General features: G+C 37.6%; 1 protein-coding gene across 18 annotated transcripts in view; it reads left to right on the top strand.

Annotated features, from left to right (window-relative positions):
- The window catches only part of ptprk (protein tyrosine phosphatase receptor type K), a 166,185-nt gene that overhangs the window by 100,487 nt on the left and 42,018 nt on the right, over window positions 1-23,680 (top strand). The window lies entirely within an intron of this gene.

Genomic DNA, 23,680 nt, shown 5'->3' with positions numbered 1-23,680 from the left:
AGAGAATCGATTTAATAATAGGCCTACATTTTCCCCGTGAATTTTAATTTGCAGTGTCATTGAATTCACGCATGCGCGCGAGGTGGAAGGACATTAAAACAACGAACATGGCAGCTTTGAAAACTATTGATTTTTCTGAACATTTCTGCCATATGTACATGAACTGACAGTCACCACTGATAAGCTACTACTAAATATTGTAGAAACTTAATTTTCTGTAAAGTTGCTTTGTAATGATTTGTATCGTAAAAATCACTATAAAAATAAACTTTAAATAAACATAATCAAATTACATAAAACCGAATTGAATTGAATTGAATTGAATTTGAAAACTCCAGAAACGCTAAAAGCTGCGATCTGGCACCATTTCGGGTTCAGAAGCAATAAAGAGAACGAGCTTGACAAAAGCAAAGCAATTTGCAAAGCCTGCCAAATGGAGGTGAAGTATTGTGGAAATACTACTAATCTCAGGAACCACATGATGCGACATCATCAAGACATCATATCCAAGCCCGCCACCGGACCGCAACAGATGACACTGAAACAAACTCTACAACTGCCAACTAATTCTGCACGCTCTGTCAAAATAACTGAGGCGATTGCGGGCTTCATTTGCAAAGATATGCGCCCGTATTCTGTTGTTGAGAATGCGGGATTCAGGCGGCTAATGAAGGTAATGGAACCAAATTATGTCATTGTGTCTCGCAAACGTCTGTCTGAAGAAGTGATCCCCAACATGTACCAGACAGTAAAACATGGTGTAATGTGTAAGCTTAAGACCGCAGAGAGGGTGGGCATTACGAGTGTCACCTGGACATCCGTAGCTACGGAATCTTACATGAGTGTGACAGCACACTACATAGACGAACTCTGGAACCTCGTGTCTTACGTGCTGCAGACAACCGAAGTTCAAACGGACCATCGCTCTGTCAGTCTAGCTGAAATATTAACCAAAGCTATGGAGGAGTGGGGGCTGCTGAGTAAAGACCCAGCCATAGTCACTGACAACGCGGCGAATATGATCCGTGCGGTTGAGATTACGGGGCTAACCCATGTCGGCTGCTTCGCGCACATAATCAACCTGGCCTCGCAAGCCGGTCTCAAACTGCCGAATGGAAAAAAATGCTTTCTTGGGGCAAGATCGGATCGGATCAGATCGGATCGAATCGAATAATGATAATCGATTCAAGATCTTGAGAATTGGAATCGAATCGATTCTTGAAATTTGAATCGAAACCCAGCCCTAATAGAAAATACCTAAAATTCTTGCAAATTAAAAAAGTTTAGGTAGAGAACATTAGGGGTCCTAGCACTGAACCCTGATGAGTGTGTGGGCTGAGAAGAGCAAGCCTTGCTTGAACATCATTATTGTTGGCCAAGTAGGATAAAAACCAGAAAAGCGCTGACCTGGAAAAATTTAGCATGGAGTTGTGTGAGGAGTCCTGTGGTTAAAGCAAGGAAAGCAGTTTAAGTGGAATGACCGAGTTTGAAGCCAAATTTCAATTAAGATTACATTTCATGGAAATCAGATTGTGGCACAGGCAGTGAAGTGGCTCTTTAGCCCAGTGACTAAGTGTTTTTTGTAATCAACTAACATAAAAGTATAGAAGTAGTACATTAAAATATGCCAAATAAACATAAATTGAAGGACCCATGCCTAAAGAAGGTTTTTTCGTGATTCTAAATGAAATTAGAAAGTCTATTAGTTCAATCCTCTAATGCATGATGTCCATTAATGTGGAAAGATCTTTAACTGCTCAGGGTGTGATGGTACATCAAAACCATCGTCAGCAATTAGCTTTGACCCTTAATTCTCATAGCTCTATTAAAAATGAAGTATCCCTGAAATACCTATTTTATTGCAGGACCCTCTGAGTGTTACTCTCTCAAAATACATCGTATGCATCTTAGTGGAGGGGAAAAAATCCTTGGTTTTCCATGGTTTGTGTGTGTGTGTGCATGTGAATGTTTATGTCCAGGCTGCATGTTTTGTACTCTTTGACTTTGAGCACAGTGTGTAGGTTTAAGGTTGTGCTGTAACGAGAGAGAAAAGGTGCTGTAATTATCATGAACTAAATTAGTGTGTGTGCTTATAGTGCTGACTGTGCTGAACGCAGGCTCTCCGAAGACCCACACGCACGCCATGCTCGATTTAGCAGGCCAATTTTCAATTAAGCTACATCACAAATGAACATTGGCCATTTCAGGAAACACCAGCTCCCCTTTTTTTCTGCCTATGTGGCAGAATGTGAGATTAGATGAATCCAGTCGCTAATTGTCATCGTCCGTCAAGGTGAAATCCTTCTGGGTAAGTACAATATACATGCTTCGTGCAGCCTGCCTTAAGGCCCGTTCACACCAAGGACGATAACTATAAAGATAACGATAAAGATATAGTTCTAAAAATCGTTTTCAGTATTAAAGAACAGCAGAGTCCACACCACAACTATAACGATAAAGATAAAGAAAAACGATATCGTTGGAATCACTTTCAAAACCATTTTTCTCCAGCTGATGAACGATAAAAAATTGACAGCCAATCAGAATCCATCCTGCTGTAACGAGCTCGAGAATTTAAAGAGCCAGACGAGCGTGCGCTTAGAATAAACAGAAGATATCGTTCGCTGATGTGGACGCTAATATCGTTATCTTTATAGTTATCTTTATAGTTATCGTTTTTGGTGTGAACGGGCCTTTACACTCTCTCTCCTCTGCATTACGTTTAACAATCAATAACAACATACTGTATACATGTTTCATATTTTAAAATATAGCTAGTTTACAATAGCATAAGCACACCTTCTCATACTAAAGCACTTAGTGAACAGACTTCCACTGTGCTGAAAAGTGCACAGAAAGCAACATACAGCCTCAATGGTGTTTGGCCAGTCGTCATGGCAACCACAGGCTCTACTCTTCAGCGCAATGGTAACCCCATAAACTTACACATACCAGAAACACTTTTAAATTTCAAAATAATATAACATTAAACACTAACAGATCTCCCCTATAATAATATTGAGCAGAAATACATGAAATAGCACTTAATTTTAAAATTATTTCTCAATTTTAACAGAAGCAAAGCATGCTGGGAACTAGAAATTTCACTAGAAAACTCATTCCGTCAATGTGTGTATATTTGTGTGTGTACATACATTCACATTTAAATGGGAACATTTCTGTGCAACATAAAGGATCAAACTTTATATATATTAGATGTATTTTTATCTTTATTAAATATGATATAGCCATACATTGTCAATGCATATATTGCTGAATATTGAAAAGTATAAGTACTTGTTTTACATATATGAAAATGTAATGTAATATAGCGCATTATATTTTGCAGTATGTTCCCATATATTTTTGTTACGGAAGGGATGTTCCAAGTTCAATGGCAGTTCAGCTGTATCGACAGAGTTTGTGGCGTAATATCAAACAGATGCAAAGATGCTACTCCCTGAAAATCCTGACAGCCACCCAAGCTCTCCTTTGCGTGTTAATGAGAATCCACAAGAGAAGTAGCTGTGTCCAGATCATTCTTTTCACTAGGATCATTGAGTACATTTTTGGTTTTCACTAAATCTAAATCTGAGCTAAATGTTGGTAGAACCAAATGTTGTATGCATTATTGATCCTCAGAAGGGATGATTAGTTGGGGAATTACATCTTCTCAGACGTAAAAGAGAAAAAAAGTGCTATTTCGGGTGAATTAAATCAGGAAATATGGTTGTTTGTTTTTGTCAGAATGTTATGTGTTGTATGTCCTTAATTGTATTTAGCGGCATGCCAGCTCACCAATATGAGAGAAATCATTACTTGTTTCTGTGTCACATGCACTCTATTCAATATGTCGTCTATATGGAGTGTGTTTGTGTAAACCCTGACCGCTACATTTTCACCCCAGCAGCATCAGGACTCATTTGGTGTAGCGCTTTGTCCACTAATGATTTCCGGGAGATGATTTGCACTCATAGAGTCTTTTAAGGCAACTGTTATAACCTTAATTTTAACGTTCAATCCATAGAACATTTTAAGAGGTCATTAAGCACATTAGCCTGCGGTTTAAGACGATTGATTAGGTCTCGGAAGACATTGATCAGGTTCCTGGAGTGTGTGTGGTGGAGGGGAATAAATCGCACACACTCCCACACACTCATTTGTTTCCCTTCTCTCATTAGAAGTGTGCGTGTTTGTGTGAAACTCCTATGTCCTAGTTTCTAGCGCTTTACAGCTCGGCTTGCTATTTTGCCGTAGGAGCGCAGGTTCTGTTTGTGTATTTACTCATATTCTGTGTCCCAGCCTATCTCATAAAGAGCGCAGGTCTGCAGATCCAGCAGACAAACATCATAAAGCCTGGAGATTATCAGTTTATGTCCAGAGAACGTTATTTAAATGGAAATGACTTCCTCTCCTGCCACACGCTGTATTTTATTTGAGCTCTTTGCCACGCGTTACTGGCGCTGGGTATTAATGTTAATGGTGCTTGTGTCTTTTAGCATTCAGATGATTTTCTCCACTCTTAACATATTGTAGGTGTTTATAGGTCTTTTAATGGCTTCATATGGGGGAAAAGTTGTCATAGAAACACGCTCTGGTAGGCATTTTATTCTGAACAAAAGTGTTGGCCTAATGGATCAGTGCTACCATATCTTCAAATCATCTTAAAGGGAACATTTTTTTCCACCCAGAAAATGAAAACAGAAGTAAAAACAAAAGCAACAAGATTGCAGCGACAAGCAATTTTTTTCCCAATGAAAATCCGATCCCATTAAAAGCCGTGGTGTGTATGAACTGGTTCTTTTTATTTTTTTTTTTTATTTTTATTTTTTTTTATCAAAGCAAATATGGCAATTATGCTCACGGTGACATTATTGTGGTGGCTTTCTCCATAAAGGAACATCTGAATCGGACTGAAACATTTACGGTTCCTATAAAATTGAAATTGGATTGGATTGATTTGGATTGACAAAAAAATAGTGCAAAGTGACGTAGTTACATTTTAATATTCACTACACTCTTTCACTGTATGGAATAGAACAGCAACAAATCTCTGCTAATGTTCTCTTTGTTGCTTGTATGTTTTTCGAGCACCGTGAAGAGGTTCCTGGTTGACCTGTCCCTTTAAATCACCCCCTCCATGTGTTCTTGTCCCCTGTGTTTTACTCACTTCACCTCAACATTCAGAGGTTGTTTTGTGCACATATAATGATATTTATCCCCTGCCCTTATTACCCATAATCCTGTGCGAGTGTAGTGGTTAAGGTGTGTGTTGACTCTGCGTGCTTATCAGGTCCTCAGCAGCCCTCATTTGAATTTCAAAAAAGCCATTTGGATGAACATGCTGCTGGAGTGCAGGTACGAGGTCCGTTTTACCTTTTACTGGCCTTTCATCTGCCTTCTGTCGCTCTCGCTCGTCACACGCTTCTACAGTGGCCTTCCTCAGGCAAAAAAAAACACATAAACCACGGCCTATTTCCACATGCTGGATCTGAATTCTACATTTTCAATCTCCCCGCACAATAAAATCCCCCCCCCCCCCCACAGCCGGTCCCCAACCCCATGAATAAAACATGAGATGAAAAAAGAGCCTGTGACCAAATATTACCCCATCAGAGGAAAGGTAATCTACTGCACATGCCATTCTTACTGCTTCAGAAGTTCACTCTGCCCAGATCAATGTTGCTGTGTGCACGGGAGAAAAATCCTTACTGAAGGCAGACAAAAAAAATAAAAAAAATTTGTGGGGAAAAGAAAGGGATTTCTTGACAAATGGAGAGCGTTAGTACATCTCCATTGATTTTCAGTGCAGAACTGAAGCTGCAGAAATACACAGCAGTGATTAATTCATGAAAATGCCAGCATGTTTGAAGAGGACAGAGATTTGAAGTTCACATACGGAAGCCCACAGAGTTCATGCCATGTTCTGTTTCTTGAGACGACAGAATGACAGAAAAATAACCGATATGGTAACTTTATTTATTACAAGGGCTGGCTTGACAGTACTAATTAATCTACCTATGTTCTCTGTGTTTTAATCTATGTTTTCAGTTGATGCATGGACAAAATGTAAATAAACATTATTTCTATTCCATAATTCAATTCAAGTTTATTTGTATAGCGCTTTTTATGATACAAATCATTGAAAAGCAACTTTACAGAAAATTACGTTTCTACAATGTTTAGTAGTAATCACATAATCACTTTGTGCTGTTGATTTTGATGCGAAAGAAAGTCTCAGCTTTCAGAGAGGAGCATTCAGGGGCGGACTTACCCATTAGGCAAAGGTAGGCGACTGCCTTGGGCCCCCAAAAGCCAAGGGCCCCCTAATGCTTTTCATATAGGAGATGCGCATTAAGCGCGGATACGCGAACGGTTGCTGTTTACGGTGTTTATATGCACGAAATCGTCTGCACGTCCGAGTTGAACGTGCTTCTTGTGTATCCAGCTTGTAGCAAAATAAAATTTTATGCATCTAAAGCTGACTTCCGCACGCGCGAGGTCCCTCTTTCCCAGCGCGCGCACATTCTCTCTCTGCGTTCAGCGCGCGCAAAGGAGCTTAGCTTTCAGTTAAAACACTGATATGTTGCTTCTCTAATTTTACATATAAGTATAGCTGAAATCACAGCACACAGCTATTGTCTTCAAGCTATTCTGTAGCCTATTTTGATTTTTATCAGACGACGGCACGATTATATATTTTTGTGCAGATTAACTTCTCGGAAGGGAGAGCTGGTTAGTCTTAATGGGTCGCGTTTCAGTCACTATTTCATATTCATCCCGTTGTCTGACAACAAACAGTCAAATGTATCAATGAAAACAGTTTTGAGAATTTATCTGCATCAAAATACAGTATGTGGCACAGAGAGGCAAACAAATGTAATAATAAATAATAAATGTACATTTTGCATGTTCAGAAGTGAGCTGCCCTGTCATGCGAAAATGCAAAAAGGTTTGTGTAAAGTGCTCAGTGCAAAGAAAGAGAAGTAATAGGAAGCTAGTATTTCTGTTTTTTTTTTTTTCATGTGTCTAATAGACATGAACAAGTTCTTTGAAAAACATCTGTGACCTATGAAACATGTCTACTCTTTATGCTCTGTTAACTGGTTTCACTAATAATAAACATTTATTGCATAAATTAATTTTTGCATTACAAAAATGCCTTAAAAGAAAGTGTTACAGGTGTGCATATTGACACAGAACAATGAGTTTTAAGATATGTCAGAGCAAGATATTTTCAGTTGAGACAGCTCAAACATGCATTTTAGTCTGGGACTAGCTTAAGCCTTGTCTGTGAAACCATGGCTAAAAAATATTCATTTAAGGTACATTTAGAACAGATAAAAATGTGCAATTAAGTTGCGATTATTCACAAGTTAACTCATGACAATCATGCCATTAATTGTGATTATATATTTTAAATTGATTGACAGCCCTAAATTAAAATGACTAAAATAAAATGTAGGCTTACGCTGGTAACTCACATTTTCATTTTACCTGATAAAGTACCATTTATGAGCTGAGCTGTTTTGTTTAGAGCTGTTATAGTGGGAAACCACTATATTTCTGACTCCAAAAGCACCTCCTACTGGCAGAGAATGAATGTGCATTTTCAATAATCCAGTCTGCAGTTTTTGTTCAGACCAATGTGAATATTCACTCACATAAATCTGTTTTAAATAATATAATAATTTATACTTCTGACTCATCCCAGAAATATAAAGTTTCAGTTGTGAGGTTTATCATTTTATAATTTATTTTGTTTTATGTTAAAACTAAAAAAAAAAACGGTAAATCAATTGCTATTTCGTGGTCTACAACATGAAATAATAAAAGTATCTGCTAAATAAATGTAAATTAAAGAATCCCATTAGAACATGTACATAAAAAATGTAGAAACATTGGACACAACAATCTGGCACCATTGTGCAGCAGCAAGCATCATGACAAAAAAGGACCTCGAGGGTTGATCTAGGTAAATGTGTGCAAATGTATAGGCACCCATTCCCAAATTTACCTGTTACCACAAATTCAGGATTTACTACCATAGCAGCATTTTGATAAACACATGAACTATGTTACATATTCATTAGATTCTTGTTTAACCTTTAAATGTTGTGATCATTATTTAATGCATTATTTAAACAAATCTGTCATGAAATTAAGCCATGTTTAAATGTTCATATTTCAACAACTAATTGGAGTAGAAACACAATTTATTTAATTTAATAATCTTATTAAATATATAAAAACTGCCTTGTGTGCAGTCAGCTCTTGAGTGTTGATTATTATATTTAAAAATAAATCACAATTGAATTGAATAGTTTATTTTGCTAATTTTAACCTTTAATATATATAGTTTACAGCTTTTGTTGAGAAAGATTATTTTTTCCCTTAAGAAAAATTAACATATGCTGTACCAAATAAATCAAAATAGAATCAGAATTTAATCAAATCAAGATCTTGTGATCGGTAAATCGGAATTTAATTGAATCGTTTCATACCCAGCACTAATCATTAAACATATGTCTGCTGCATGTGATGCAAAAGAAATAAAATAAAAATAAATAATAATAATAATAATAAATAGCTGCCTTCCGTGGTAATCTATAGTTTCTATACAGTGCATACGAGAAGAGATATGCCAGTTCTGTTATTGACAAAAATAGCATTTTATCACAGATTTGTATTAGCTTGTATGTAACAGTCCAGATGGCATGTACTATGGTTAAAGTACCCCATTACCTCAGTGTGTGTGTGCGTGTCCGTGTGTGTGGCAGTGCACGAGTGCAGCGCAGTACATTTCCTCCCGCTCCACACGGATCACCATGAGTACACTAGTGCATGAACAAGAGCTTCTGGCCTTTAGCGCTGCTCATCATGCGAAGACTCCTAACATCTCGGAGCAGATACACCTTGCCTGCTGACATCCCATTCCACGGGACAAGACTTATTTTGGAAAACACTCTCCAAGCCATTAATAAAAATAACCTACTGGAGCTACACTGAACTTATTAGCTGCGGGCAGTAGTCAAACTAAGCAAGAAGGGAGAAACAATATATTTTTAAATATATTATTATCAGATTATTTTCTCATTTCAAAAGTGTTTAAGTGTCAAAGAAATGATAATAACTGGATCTCAGCAGTCACAATACAATGCAAAAAAACCCCAGCAAAATACCATTTTCTCTCGTTATGCTGCTTGTTGGAAGAGGTTGCATGTTACTAGAAAAGCTATACAGTTTAAAAACAGCTGAGCTACTGTAATGCCACTAAAAAATGATCATTTCCAAAGTTTTTTTTTTTACATTTTAAATCATTTCCAAAGTTTTAAAATTGCTTGTTTTATTTTTGTTATTATTTTTCTTCATGATTATTTTACTTTCTTTTATGTGAAGCACTTTGAATTACCATTGTGTACGAAATCTGCTATATAAATAAATAAATAAATATATATATATATATATATATATATATATATATATATATATATATATATATATATATATATATTTAATCAGCTTTGCAACAGGAATAAATTACATTTTACAATATATTTTCATAGAAAACAATTATTTTAAATTGTGATAATATTTCACAATAATACTCTACTTTAAAAAAATCGAAACTTTTAACCAGTACCAGAATAGACTTCTTTCAAACCCATTGAAGCATCTTAATTATTCCAAACTTTTGAATGGTAGTGTAATTATCTGAATGCGTTGACACTCATAGTTCCTTACTCTGCACTGCCTTACTCTGCTGTCCAGGTGCGCTGATCACTATGTTGTGCAGCAGAGCTATTGAGTTTATATGGCAATATGGTCTATAATGTAACAATAAAGGCAAAAACACAAGTGCTTTTGCTCGCCGACACTCTCAGACACACAAACACACCGTTTCTGGTGAATCCATTCCAACTGCTGCTGAAAATTAATCAAGCAATATGCAAACAGAGGCCAGATGAGACAGCGCATAGATGGGCAATACATTATGTAATGAATTTATCATTCTCTGTCTGAACAATATCTCCATCTGTTGCCCCGTGTTTCGCTTCCCTCTGATAGTAATAGAGCTCTCTGACACTGTGTAGTGTGTGTTGTGTGTGTGTGTGGTGTGTGTGTGTGTCTGTGTGTGTGCGTGTGTGTGTGTCTGTGTGCACATCGGGAAGAGTGCTTTCAATTGCACCCAACACAGAAGCTAAAAGCGATGCAAGAAGTAATGCACATGTTCAGAGAGAGGTATAGAAGGCACTACAAGAGTCGCTTAATTGAAAATTTTGATGTGGTGTTGATCGTTAAGGGGGGCTGCGAGATTGCCCCGTTGCTTTATGGGTAATTGATATGATGCTGCTGTGACACGCTCACTGTTTCATTTTCCCCATGGGAATAGTGTGAATTAGTTTTTGTTTTTTTCTCTTTTCTTTCTATCCGCTCCCTCGGGGAGAGACAGTGGAAGGCGACACGCTCGTTTTTTTATGATTATCTTTTCTCCCCCTCCCTTGCTCTCTCATGTCCACCGCGACTGAAGAAGTGATTTATTAGCGCTTGTCAGAGGAGGATAAAAGGTGAAACATAATCAAGTGTGAGATGCACTGAGGCCTGCGTGAGTGTTTGTGTGTGTGATGCACTCTCACACCTTGAAAGAACGCTGGATCTTTTGTATGTCCTCCTCTTCCTCTCAGATATAGCACTAGATTGAATATTTAATGTCTCTAGATTGTGTGGTTGTAATGCTTTAATCAGCAGTGTTGAGTGAACTGAAACAAACTGGGCGGTCTGACATGGTAATCTGGGTAAATCAGTCACCAGGATTAATGAACGTTCAATCCTAACACTTAGTTTAAAGCTGAACGGTGGATATTTACTAGATGATGAAATGCTAGATGTGTAGAAACAGCTGTAAGTGAGATATGTGTAGGTTGACTCGATCAATGGTGTTAGATTGGGGCGGGACTGTCTGATTGACTGACCAATGGAAGACAAGCGAGGAAACATTCTTAAAAACATTATTTTTGCACTTACAGTACATATGGTGACACTAGTGGAGCAGAAACGACACACTACACCTGTAATCAAGTCAGTGGTTAAACTAAAGCAAATCAAAGGCAGAAACGTTCCACCCGTACAAACATACTTTTTTCTATTGACAGTATAAAAATCATCATGAAATTCCAACACACTCATTTAGAATGACAACAAAGTATAAAATCTGCCAAGTTACAATTAAATATATCTGGAAAAAGAACTGGAGTGCATGCTGGTTATTCTGGCATCTTCTTCAGGCATCCTGCCAGTTGCATTCGCAACTCATTAAACTTCTGCCCACACGGCCTGAAGAGTCGTTTGAGAAGTAAGGAAAGTTGTTCGATTTGATCAAAAAATATTATGAAAGCAACTTTTTTCCTTTAGAAAAAAATGTACCAATATCTCCAGCACAAAGACCAGAAACAGTAAACAGAGTTGATTTTAATTCCATTTTGAACTGCACTCTCAGACAAAAAGGTCCAAAAGCTGTCATTGGCACGGTACCTTTTCAAAATGTCCACTTTTGTACCTTATTTACCCCTAAAGTGTGCATATTGGTACATTAAAGGTGCATAGTAGCACCCGAAGTTTCCATATTAGTCCCTACAGTAAATGGTGCATACAGTATTAGTAGCTTTTGAAAGGACAGCGCCCCAGTGACCACTCTTGTACTTTTTTTTTTTTACCTGAAATATTCAGATACATTTAGATACATCAGTCTTGATGCTGATTTAAGTTCACAGACAGGTTATGTGTCAACTATCAGGCAATCCCAGTGCTGGCGGCGCAGGGCCGTGTGTGAGACGGCACAGCACAAGGACTGCTCACAAACCTCCCATCACCCCGCGCAGCATCTTCTCACTCTTTCCCTTGTTTATTTGTCAAAACAAAGATTATGGGCTGTCCCTGGTTGCCTAGTAACACATAAGGGCCCTCTGTGCTTCCTAGTGGGAGGGAGATTTGAGGCCTGACAGTAGAAAACATATGATGATGGAAAAAGCTTAAACTAATCCAGCTCTTCACACTCTAATAGTCCCGCAGACGAGAGACAGACAGATGGAGGGAAGCCGCAGAGACTCTCGCAGTGAAACGATATGCAGGAGGAAGTGGGGTTTTATTAGGATTTTAAAGTCTCCTGTACATCCCTCCTGAAGAGAAAATATTAGCGCTCAAATGTTCCTCTTTCATACTTCAGAGGACTTCATAACGACAGCACGTCTGCTGACCAGTGACTGTCAGGCTGCCAAAAATATAAAAACTTGATAAAACCGGAAAGGTCCATATGATGTACTGTATGTACTATATATTCCAAGTTCTCTAAGGAACAGACTGAATTTTAAGATGTTATTTATACATTTATTTTTGTACATATTTAAGATGAGTCACACCAAGTTTGATACCATATGCCATTGGTTCAATGCTATGTCATAAGTTTTAATATGCAAAAGCATTAGGATTTCATGATACACTGAAAAAAGAAAAGTTGGTGTAGAAACAATTTTCTCTTAGAAATTGCTAGTAAATTTCACAAACAATTACAAAGAAATAACAAATAACATTGAATTAAGCATACAATTTTACAGTAGAAAATCTGCAATAGTTTCTTTTAAAATGTACTTAAAAAATAAAAAAAAACTTAAAAATATATATATTTTTACAGAGTAATTTTATGTTGCCTTTTTATTCAAGAGCAACCTAAACTCCATTAAAAAAAAAAAAAAAAAAAAAAAATATATGCAATACCATGAAGGTTCGCAAATTTGGGTAAAAAAAAAAAAAAAAAAACCTCTAACACTAGCATTCTCTATTCTTTTTCTGTTTTACTTGTTTTCTTTTTGTTTATTACTGCGTTAGACTAACTGGGACTTGTCACAACACTTACATATTATTGCTCTTTTGTTGGTTTTATTGTCATCATTTGTAAGTAGCTTTGGATAAAAACATCTGCTAAATGACTAAATGTATATGTAAATGAATGAAAAGAAACAAATCCATAGTTGACAGTTAGTAAGAGCTGTAAATAAACAAAATCACCTGATGCTGGAGGAGTTTTGCCGGAGCACAGTGTTGTTGAGATCTCCTCTGATGTGAGATGAATGAGGGAAGCATCACAGCAGCAGGTGCTTTCGGCAGAAGTCTCTATTTTATCTATCATCTATATGACTTATGAAATGAGTAAAGATTTGATATATTATTTATCTTTCCTCTGGGTGACCCGCAGGCAGAGCAGACACCGCGGCGCAATGAACAGACGCGTGCTTCTGCTCGGCAAGAGGAGCTGATGAGTTGATTGGACTCCAGTAATTAGCAGATGGTGAGGGTTGGTTATGTATTCATCCCTCGAGTCAGCCTCGTTTTGGCTCTTTACAGGTGTTTACACGCCCATTCAGCCGCCATCGACCAGGAGCTGAGAGGATGAATGAGTGCCGGTGGATGTAATGCAGAATCTGTTTTTCTTTGATACAGTGTCGGTGTCAAGGCTGATGGTAAAAGAGGCTTAAAGCTTGTTGTGGAGAGTGATTTAAGCAGAACGTCTGAGATGTTAAAAGGTTATCAGGTGAGATCAGTCTCGCCCCAGTCCCGTGTGAGATTATGATTCTTCTTTATGCTTCACATGGTCACATGGACATATAAAAACAAGATTTTTGTCCATTTCGCCACTTCCATTGAGAGGACGGGAGATGAGGGGGAGAGAAGGGCAGCGAGATCAACATCAAATGCCGTTCTAATGCACTTTTCAAAGTTGGAAGTTCAAAATTCAGCCTTTCAGAGCTGGAAGAGAAGGCGGCGTAAGCTGGTCACTTTGGTCCAGTTTCCCCCTGAGAGATTTGAGCTGGTCATCTTTAAAGCAGCTGTGGCCAGCCCTGCTCAAATTGGCTCAAACTCCCTGGCTGCAGAACTGAGAGTCAATGAGTGCAGGTTTCAAATCACAAACACCCCGGGGTCCTGCGTCAGCCAAGCAACTGCCATTGAGATGAATGGGAGTGCTAACAGATACCTCAGATATCCAGCACTGTAGGACTGAGTATAGACACCAGTCTCATCATTAGATTGTGATTTTGATTCACAAGCTTGCAATTCGATTCAGTTGAATTCAGCATTTTTTTTTTTTCATTTGGATGCATATTATCAGGGACAGTATATGCCGTTTTTTCTCAAGGAAAGCAATCTCTCTCAACTAAAAATGTCAAATATGAACAGCTGATACAACCATTTAAATTGCATGTTTTAATAAAAAATAACTTTTTAATGAGATAAATTTTTTAAATAAACATTTAAACAGTGTCTGTCATAAAAACTTAAATACATGCAAAACTACATACATTAAATAAATAATGAAGACAAATACAAATGTAATGAATATGTAATATAGTGCACATATTTAGCTGTCTAGAGTTATTTTTTTCTAGCTGACTATCAAGATTATGGGCTGAGGTAAATGTGACATTGTGTAACGTATTGTTCATAAGTTGTGTTATTGGTTGATTACATGAGACTTGATGCATTTCAGTAAGTTGTTCTGTTTTTTTTTTTTTTCTGATGTCACCACAGCGATCTTTCCTGTCCAAAGAGTGTCAGAATGACATTTATTGTTGGTATTTCATAATAAATTTGACAGAATTGGAAAGCGGAGACTTTATTTCATATCAAAAATAAGAAAGCACTCCCGATTGTGCACTTGTATTTTCATGTTAGTAGCACACATTTGTAACTAAGCTACTTATTTTATTATTAAAATTATTATTATTTTATTTTTTTTAACCTAATTTATTATAACTTTTTTTTTCCTTTAATGTTTGTTTGTTTTATTACTTCGTCTGTGTTGTGGTTGTTTTGAAAATTCAATAAATCATTAAAAAAATGAAAAAGAAAAAAATTAAGAAAGCACAAAGGTTATTGCAAGTATTGGATCCAATAATGTTTAGTGAATTTTTATTTTTGCATCAGCAGAAAACAAGCTAGACTGAGATCAATCTTGGGATTTAAGAATCGATATCGGTTCGTCAGAATGAGAACTGATTAAAATCAATAAATCAATATCATCACCTACTGCACACTATTCTCTTTGTTAATTCATAATGTAAATGTTTGTAACAGTTTTCAACAACAATAACCAGCTCATGACGAGTGAAACGGAGCGATAATTCTCGTTGGAGTGGTCGAGTTTACAGTCCAAACACGAGCCGTGTCTGTCGATCTACCGTAAACAACTGCTGTTTAGAGGCCAAATCGAGGATGATGATAAAGAGCTGATAGCGTCGTATTTTAAGGAGCTGTCAGATAGGTGCCCACATGCTCTGTGTGTGTGTGTTTGTTTTTTTAGCTAAGTACGCGCCATTAGTAGACTGCTACATTGATTGTCTTGAAATTTATGGAGCGCGGCCCATTACAGAGCTCTCTCTCGGCCGTTTTCTATTTCCTCCTGCCCACAGGGAGTCTCACTTGTGGTGTAAAAGCATAATTAAAGCTAACCAGTATCGGATCTTTAGCTGTGATTACGCTGTGCTGGACATGTGAGGCTCCCTGACTAATGGCATTATGGGAAGTATGTGGGTAGACAGTCTTTGTGTTGGCCAAATATATTGGAGGAAACGTGTCGATGAGACGAATAAGGAGAGATCATTGAACGAGCCCGTTTTGAATGGCTTTGCTTGAGAAAAGCCGTCCATCTCCCGTCTTTCTTCTCCAGCGGGAGAGCTTTTCAATATCGGCTCGAAGATCCGCCGGTCCGATAAACAGCCCTTCAAAATGACATTCACATTGCCTGACCCTCCAATTTATGGCAATTAAATCAAATGCCTCCTATTACTCTGCTCTCTCTCTCTCTCCTGTCTTTCCTCTTTCATTGCTCCATTATGTGGACTCAAGGATAAATTGCCTTTGTGATCAAGTGTCGCCCCTGTAAAGCTCTCGTTTATACACAGGCGCCGCTCGTTTAGTCTGAAGAAGTCAGAGGACGTGTTTGGTGGGTTAAAGCCATCTTCAGATGCTGCTGAAGGAAGTGAAGTGTCTCTCTGTCGCTGAATGACTGCTAAATGACTGCACACACAAACACTGCTGCTTTCTTCTTCTGCTTCTTGGTTTTATGAACAAAGACAATCGAGAGCGAGAGCAGACAAAGTGATGTCATTAGTGTGGAAGAGGAAAGGGTCTTTAGAGCACACATCAGCTCAGTTCTGGAGAATGCAATGACCTTTGATTATTGATCTGCTGAGTGTTGCCAAACAACAAGAATTATGAACAATATATATATATATATTAATATCATTTTGAGATACTTTTTTTATTATTATTACTATTATTATTATATGAAGCAGCATAGCTGTTTCCAACACTGATAATAAATCAGCATATTGAAGGAGTAATGATGCAGAAAATTCAGCTTTACATCACAGGAATAAATTGTATATAATTTTGAATAAATTGTATAAAAAAATATAAATAAAAACAAAAATTAAAATAAAAATAAAAAATCACAATATCACAATATTACAGTTTTTTTCTGTATTTTTGAACAAATAAACGCAGCCTTGGTGAGCGGAAGATACTTAAAATGTTAAAATAAATCTTACTGATCCCAAACCTTTGAACAAAAGTGTATGTATGTATAGCTTTTATTACATTTTATTCAGCTGTAGTTATTTTAGTGCACCAAGTTAAACTAAAAGAACGAGAAATGTTGCCAAATCTTAAAAAAAGGGAAAAAATGTAGCTAAAAAGTTCCAGCATAAACGTATTTCAGTTAAGTAACAGAAGGTTTTTTTAGTTAACTTTAATAACCCTAATTACCACATATAATTATTTTGTGAACACTGCTGTCTTTTATTAAATAATTTTTGTGGGTGCAGTCACGTTTGCAAATCTTCAGTGAAAGCTATTCTAATCACAATAACAAAAAAATGTATGAAGCACAGCACGCAGTCGCCACTTTCAAACCAAGCCAACACATGTGCTGAACACACTGTATCAGGTGGCTTATTGCTGTCATTTCCTTTGCTAAAGGAATGAGTTTTCTTGGAGCTGGAGGTGGGGTTTTTTAACATCACTGTTAGTGAACTTACGATTAATACTTAGATCAGATTTGCTGTTCTCACCTAGTGTTACTATTCACAGCCTAGCCTTACTGCAGTGAGGTTAATGCAGACAAAAGCCACTTTCTCTTTCTTCAGAAAATGTGTCTTCAGGTTTTCATTTTGGACACAGCGCAGAAGAGACGTCTGAGTCGACGCACCACTCCATGTTGTGAATCTTTTCCCTCCCATACAGACTAATTCAAAAAGAGCCGATGTGTTTTCAGCTGCATGAAGTGGCTGAACAACAGCAAATCGATGAGTCTATTCATCAGGTAGCTGTGCCATTGAGAAGTCATTGTGAATGAGATTACCATTGATCTGTGCTGCCGGACTGAGGCTGGAGACGGACCCGCGTTACATCCACAGCCTCTGTGTAAATGTGTCCACGGACACTGATGCATTGTGAAATGACACAAAGCACTGCCTCATGGGAAACAATAACACTTGCTAATGAAATCAATGGCTTTGCTGTCTTGAAATGTCACTCTGTGTTGGGCTTGTTGGTAGGAGTTTTTGTAGTGTGTGCACTAGGTAGAGAAGATCTCTGGTAAACATGCAGTGTGTTTGCAGGCTGAATTAAAGATGATTGGAAAGACAGACTGACCACTGCTGCAGAAAACAAAGAAATAGACTTTCTATTGCATTGTCTTCATGACAAACATATGGCCAGTAAAACAGTGGTATTCAGCAGGACAGATATGCTCTGATTTGTTGTGTTCCAGCTCACAGCTTTCATTTATGTGTGGCTTTCAGCACTATACTTTACACACAGACTTGTTTGGTCCTAGACTGGTGGAAAGAAAATATTAGACATTTGTCACAAATATTGAAATTTCTGAATCGTTTCCAAGCAGGACCTGAAATCAACACTCGCCAAGCTTCAAGCTTTTTTGAGTACAGTATATGAGACAGTGTTTTCCATTACTCAGTACTTGTGGAACGCATTATGGTTTCGCATGATTATCCAACGGCACAGACGTGGTTGTAATCCTACAGTATAAATATGTAATCTGATGTTTACCCTGTGCTTATCCACCAAAATAAAAGCACTATGGTTTAATGTTTAAAACAAAGAATAAACTCAACCCACAATTAGTTTTGTGCTGTCGTTATATAAATTAAAAATAATAATAATTTAGTTTTTTTCTTTACAGTTCAGTAGTATTATAGTGATATTACTTAATTTGATTCCATTTTTATAAGTTGGTTAAATAATAATAATAATAATAATAATAATAATAGATAACTTTATAAATGATAATTAAAATTGTTTCCCCATTTTGTTCTGCCTGCTGCTTCATGAAATAATGCACATACAGTTTCATAGCCAATTTTCTTCATTCACCAGCCATTGCCAGGTGTGGGAAATATTTTAGGCTCCATTTCCAAGTCTCTGTTGAATAATTATAACTTATTTCTAATTTGAAGCAGGTGTAAGGCATAGAAAAATGTCATTTTCTGCCAGGACTTTATCTGTTAAATTACAAACATCTCTTTTAACCATAAAACACAACACAATACAATTCAAAATACGGGGAAAATATCTATGAAAAATCAATCCCTTCATATTAACACAGCTTGCTATTTACAGACTCAGATCAGACTTTTCTTCGAGTGTGTAGGACAGACAGGAAGTGTGTTTTTTGAGACCCCGTCCAAAAGGACCGCTGCTCCCCGTGGAGTGTAGAAATCCCGCCTGCCGCGGAGGTGTGGACGTGTCTGAGGTAGTGTGTTGGCTGATCAATAAAGCTTTATTACAGAGGAGTAATGCTTTAATCTAGCAACTTAATGCAGCTCTCCACTTGTATTGATCCCGGCTCAGAGAGACAGGAAGAGGGAGGCTGGTAATTGTTGGCAGGAAAAATGTTATCTGTGTTTGTGAGAGTGTGTGCGGTTCTGAGTTTGATGGGCCGTGCCAAATCAGAGCAATTCATTGCTGTTCACCACTACGTTTTATTGCTTGCTTGACATTTAAACCGATGAAGGATGTCAGGGATCTATCAGCCTTCAGCTCGCCACTTAAATTCACGCTTTTTCCAGCCAGGCTGAATTGATCACGGGTCGTGGGTGTGAATTGGATGCATATAAATTTCCACTCTCGTGGGTTACACTTGACAGTGAGTGACATCTCCTTATCGTCCCACCCCATCCTGTTTAAGAGACCCACAATCGTACGATCGCCACCGAGAGCTTTCTAAGAGTCGCGAGATGGTTTCTTCTCCTCCGTTTTAAAGGGTTTTAGCATGTGAATGTGTCGCAAACCACTGATTGGCTGTTGTGGGTATGTACACATAACGAGAAGAGAAACATGGGTAATTTAGTGTTGGGTGTAATGCATTACTAAGTATTAAATTACAATAATTGAATTACTTTCCCCTTGAAAAAGTAAAGTAAGGGATTACACTTTGTTTGTAATTTAATTACAGTTACTTCTGATGTAATTAAATAGTATTAATACGGTATAGTCTATATAAAACAATAGTGGATTTAACATCAAAATGTAGACATTACCACAAGATTCCTGAAGACTAGAGACACGTGTTTAGCATCATTGCATTAAGCTGTGATTCTGTTTTCATCCATTATTTCTGAACAAGCGTGTTGGCTGTGAGGGAGGTGAGCGGCGTACAGCTGTAACATGGAGAGAATGAGAGCGCGAGGGTTGAATATTACTGTGGAGGGCTGTTATTAGATGTGTGAGGGGAGAATGGAGGGGTCAATAGGTGTCTCCCGTCGGCCTCTTCCTCTATTGCGTCTGACCTCCGGGCCGCTCCGCAAGCAGTTCTCCCGCCGCTCCGTCACAGTGGCAATGAGGGCCGGCCGTACGGAAGTCCTGACAAATGTTTTGTCATCCTGCAGGGTCACCGGTGGCAGAGCTCCAAATTAAAACCTCGGGGAGACTTTTCTGTCTGGCTGCCTGTCTCTTTCTCACGTTCAGATGCCAAAAGCCTGGCATAAAACAAAATCAAATCAATTACCAGACTTTTTAGCTTGCGAGTAACAAAAGCTGTTGGACTGTTAAATCCACGGAGATAAATTGCTTTTCTAAATTCACCATCACAGCTTAGTAACAAATCTGACATCTTCAGCAATAAATTTCAAGACCATTACCTTTTAATTGAACTCTAGACAGCAGTTACTTAACCACAGCTGCAATTTGTCAAGAGTGGGTTCTCTGTTTGTGAAATGATGTTGCGAGTCAGCTCTTTCACTGATGAACCTGTTGATTTTGGAATAAATTGCTGGTAACACATTAACTAATTGCTTCTTATCCTGCATATTACTAGCATATTGGCTGTTTATTAGTACTTATAAAGCACATATTAATGCCTTACTCTGCATGACCATAATTTAAATCCTTTAATCAACCCCATACCTAAACTTAACTACTACATTACTAACTATTAAAAAGCAGCAAATTGTGAGTTTATTCAGGGAAAATCATAATTAATAGTTAGTTAATAGTGGAATCTGTCTCCAAAAAAAGTGTGACCAAATTACTTCAAAAGTAGTTTATGATTGTGTTAAAACCAGAATACTCAAGCTTTTGTATCAGGTTTTAGAATCACTAAATACAGCAGTAGAAGACAAGAAAATAGTGACATTACAATGGGAAATGTACCCAAGACAGTCATATATATATATACAGTATTTAGGAAGAATGTGTAACAGACACTTTCTCCAGATGCAAGTTGGGGGTAAATAATAAAGTTGACTTTGGCAGCACTTATGTGGTCTTTGTTTTAATTGAGAAGACAAAAATGAATGTGTAGAATGAAGAAAGACTGAATGAATAAAGGACAACAGATGCTATTAAAATAAATTACTCCCCATTCTAAAAACATCCACCGTACTATATTCTTCCATTCCTTTGCACAAACAGAGTTTTTTTTTTTTTTTTTTTTTTTTTTTGGACTATTATTCAGAAGTTTAGTTGTTCATGTGGTCTGATCCAACGCTCGCTGGCTGATTTCATTCATTCACCAGCCTTTCTGGATGCCTAGTATCCTAATTGCATGTACCATAACACCTTTTTTAGCATAATGATGGGAATTTTTATGTCACAGACAGTTCAGTAAGTTTGACGAACCGAATGGCAGATTACAGCAAGCTTTCTTTGATGGGCTGTTGTTGGCAGCGTCTCATGCCTTGAGTCAGAGTATCAGATGAAAGGAAGCTGAAGCTTTGAAAGCTCATCTTGGGACTCCTGTGATTGTTTGGTTTTTAAATGTAGAAATACATCTTGAGTTCTTGCTATTGGACATTGACACTAAATCTGCCTAATGATGCAGGTCTTCCTCAACCTGACAACCCACCAGCTATAAGAACAGAAGAGAAAACACTTTTGCATTCTTTCTGATATCAGGCCAAAAGTCTTGTTTTCTTTGCTTTCCTGAAGATTTGTGACAATCATGAGTCAGAGAGAGATAATGTCACCCAAAGGGATGATGGGAAACACTTTGTTATTAATAAGCTCAGAACAAACAGCCAATCACTGTTCTGTGTTAATAAGTTCCTCATCTGTATTCAGAGCATCTCATTTTAATTAGACTGTGTGTGTGTGTGTGTGTGTGTGTGTGTGTGTGTGTGTGTGTGTGTGTGTGTGTGTGTGTGTGTGTGCGTGTAACTCTCCGCTGCCCAGGCTGTGCTGCATGTACTGAGAGTGTGTACTTCCTGTCTCTGTTACATTTAGTCTTCTGCCCTCGGTTCACGTGCCACCCGCTGATCTGGGTTTCTGCTTCTGTTCTTCCCCAGAGTTTTTTCTTCTTACATCATGTTCTCTCACCTGCCACTGGCTTTTATTCGATGTCATACTTACAATGGTTTTCATGTTTACATGGCTTTCTAGAACATTAATGCCTGTGTTACATAAAAAAAGTAAAAGCCGTGTAATGTTTAATCCAAATGTCGTAACTGATACTGCTATCATTTCATTTTGACTTTAATTACACTCGAGCACAATATATCTAAATACCATATAGCTAAATCTAAATTCTGAGGATTGTTTATATCATCATTTTATGCCATATTGTCCAGACCTAAAACCATATAGTAAACCAATATTACTAAGGCATTATTGATATATCAGTATGACCTAAGTGCTATATAAATAAATACAAATACAAAGTAGAAAACATACTCTACACATATATGTGGATGCAAACACTTCAAGCTTGAGAATTATTTCAGGTCTGATTTCATTGATTACAATCATAGAAAGGTTTTTTTCTTTTCTTTTCAGTGCAATGTACCACAATGCAAAATATGCATTATACCCTAGTTGTCACAAGGGGCACAATAGCAGACATTTGCATAAACCAACTTCTTCTAGGATCAGTTTTCTGTTATCTGAATAATAGCAGATCTGTGTTTAAGTTTTTTAAGCATTTGAATCAAACTGCATGAAAATATGTATTTACTGTGGAAAAAAACTTCCGTGTGCTCTTGCATTGATGTGTGTGTGTTTCCCTGTGTAGCAACAGCTCTACACTATTGAGTTTTCTAACATCTGGTCTCTGACCCCACACACCTCAGCTCAGTCCTGGCTGACTCTCAGGTCAAAGGTTATTTAAGGCTGGGAATAGACCCGGTTTGACTTTATTGAGAGGTTTGCTGATTTTTGACTGCTCACATAGATTACAGTTTAGTTAGAGTTAAGGTTAAGTCAAAGATGAATGTTAGGGTCAAAGCGTACTGGACATTCAGTCATAACCAACCATCTACATCTGCATCTCATGACCAACCATCAACACAGAAAAAAAAATTCAGCATTTCATCCCAGAGAGAAGACAGCCGCATGCATTCTCTGCTGCATGTGTGTTGCATGCTTTTGCATGATGCAGTGTGTGTGTTTGTGCAGTAATGACACTGATGAACTGTCTGGCACAGGTGAATTACTCTGTTACAGTAATTACAAGCCATCTTGTAGTACTGCACTGATGCATTATGGGGAGGCGTTATAAGAAGCCTCTCTCTCACTGATGTATTGGCTAGTTTAGAGATGCTTCAAATGTCTGCATCTGTGTGTGTGTGTATGAAGGAGCCTTTATCTTGTCCACAGGTGCCTCATTTGCTTTCACAGCACTTCCCATCTCTCTCTCGCGCCGCTCGTACCAGTTCCCTCTCGCTTTTCACTTCAACCTTTTTCAATTGAAACATCAGAAAGAGAAATTTAAAACCAAACTGCAGTTTGCAGTATTTAGTCTTGTTTTTCGTCTGTGTGGCTGTTCAAACTGAGACTAAAACTAAACAAGATATCTCTATGAGTCCTGTCGTTAAAAAGTGATGACAGAATTTTAAAGTTGCTATGAAACTGAAATATAGTCAGATCTTCTTTGTTTTGTGACATGCATCTAAGTAAAATAGATTATCAGAAATATTTGGGTTTATGCATGGGTTATTGATTGGATGCAGGTGGATCTGAATGTAAGATTGCAGTGGATGGTAAGAAATGTTCAGCATTTAAGAGAATTAATTATTGGAGAAAACATGCAAACGTCACCAGAGAGAAGATGTTTCACTGGAAGATCTAGGAGTTTAAAAATGAAAGATGAAAAAATTAAACATGAGCATGAATG

The sequence above is a fragment of the Cyprinus carpio genome, chromosome A20 (genome assembly GCF_018340385.1).
Source record: "Cyprinus carpio isolate SPL01 chromosome A20, ASM1834038v1, whole genome shotgun sequence".
Lineage (NCBI taxonomy): Eukaryota > Metazoa > Chordata > Actinopteri > Cypriniformes > Cyprinidae > Cyprinus > Cyprinus carpio.
The sequence above is the reverse complement of the archived record's forward strand: the minus strand, read 5'-3'. Positions and strand labels throughout refer to the sequence as shown.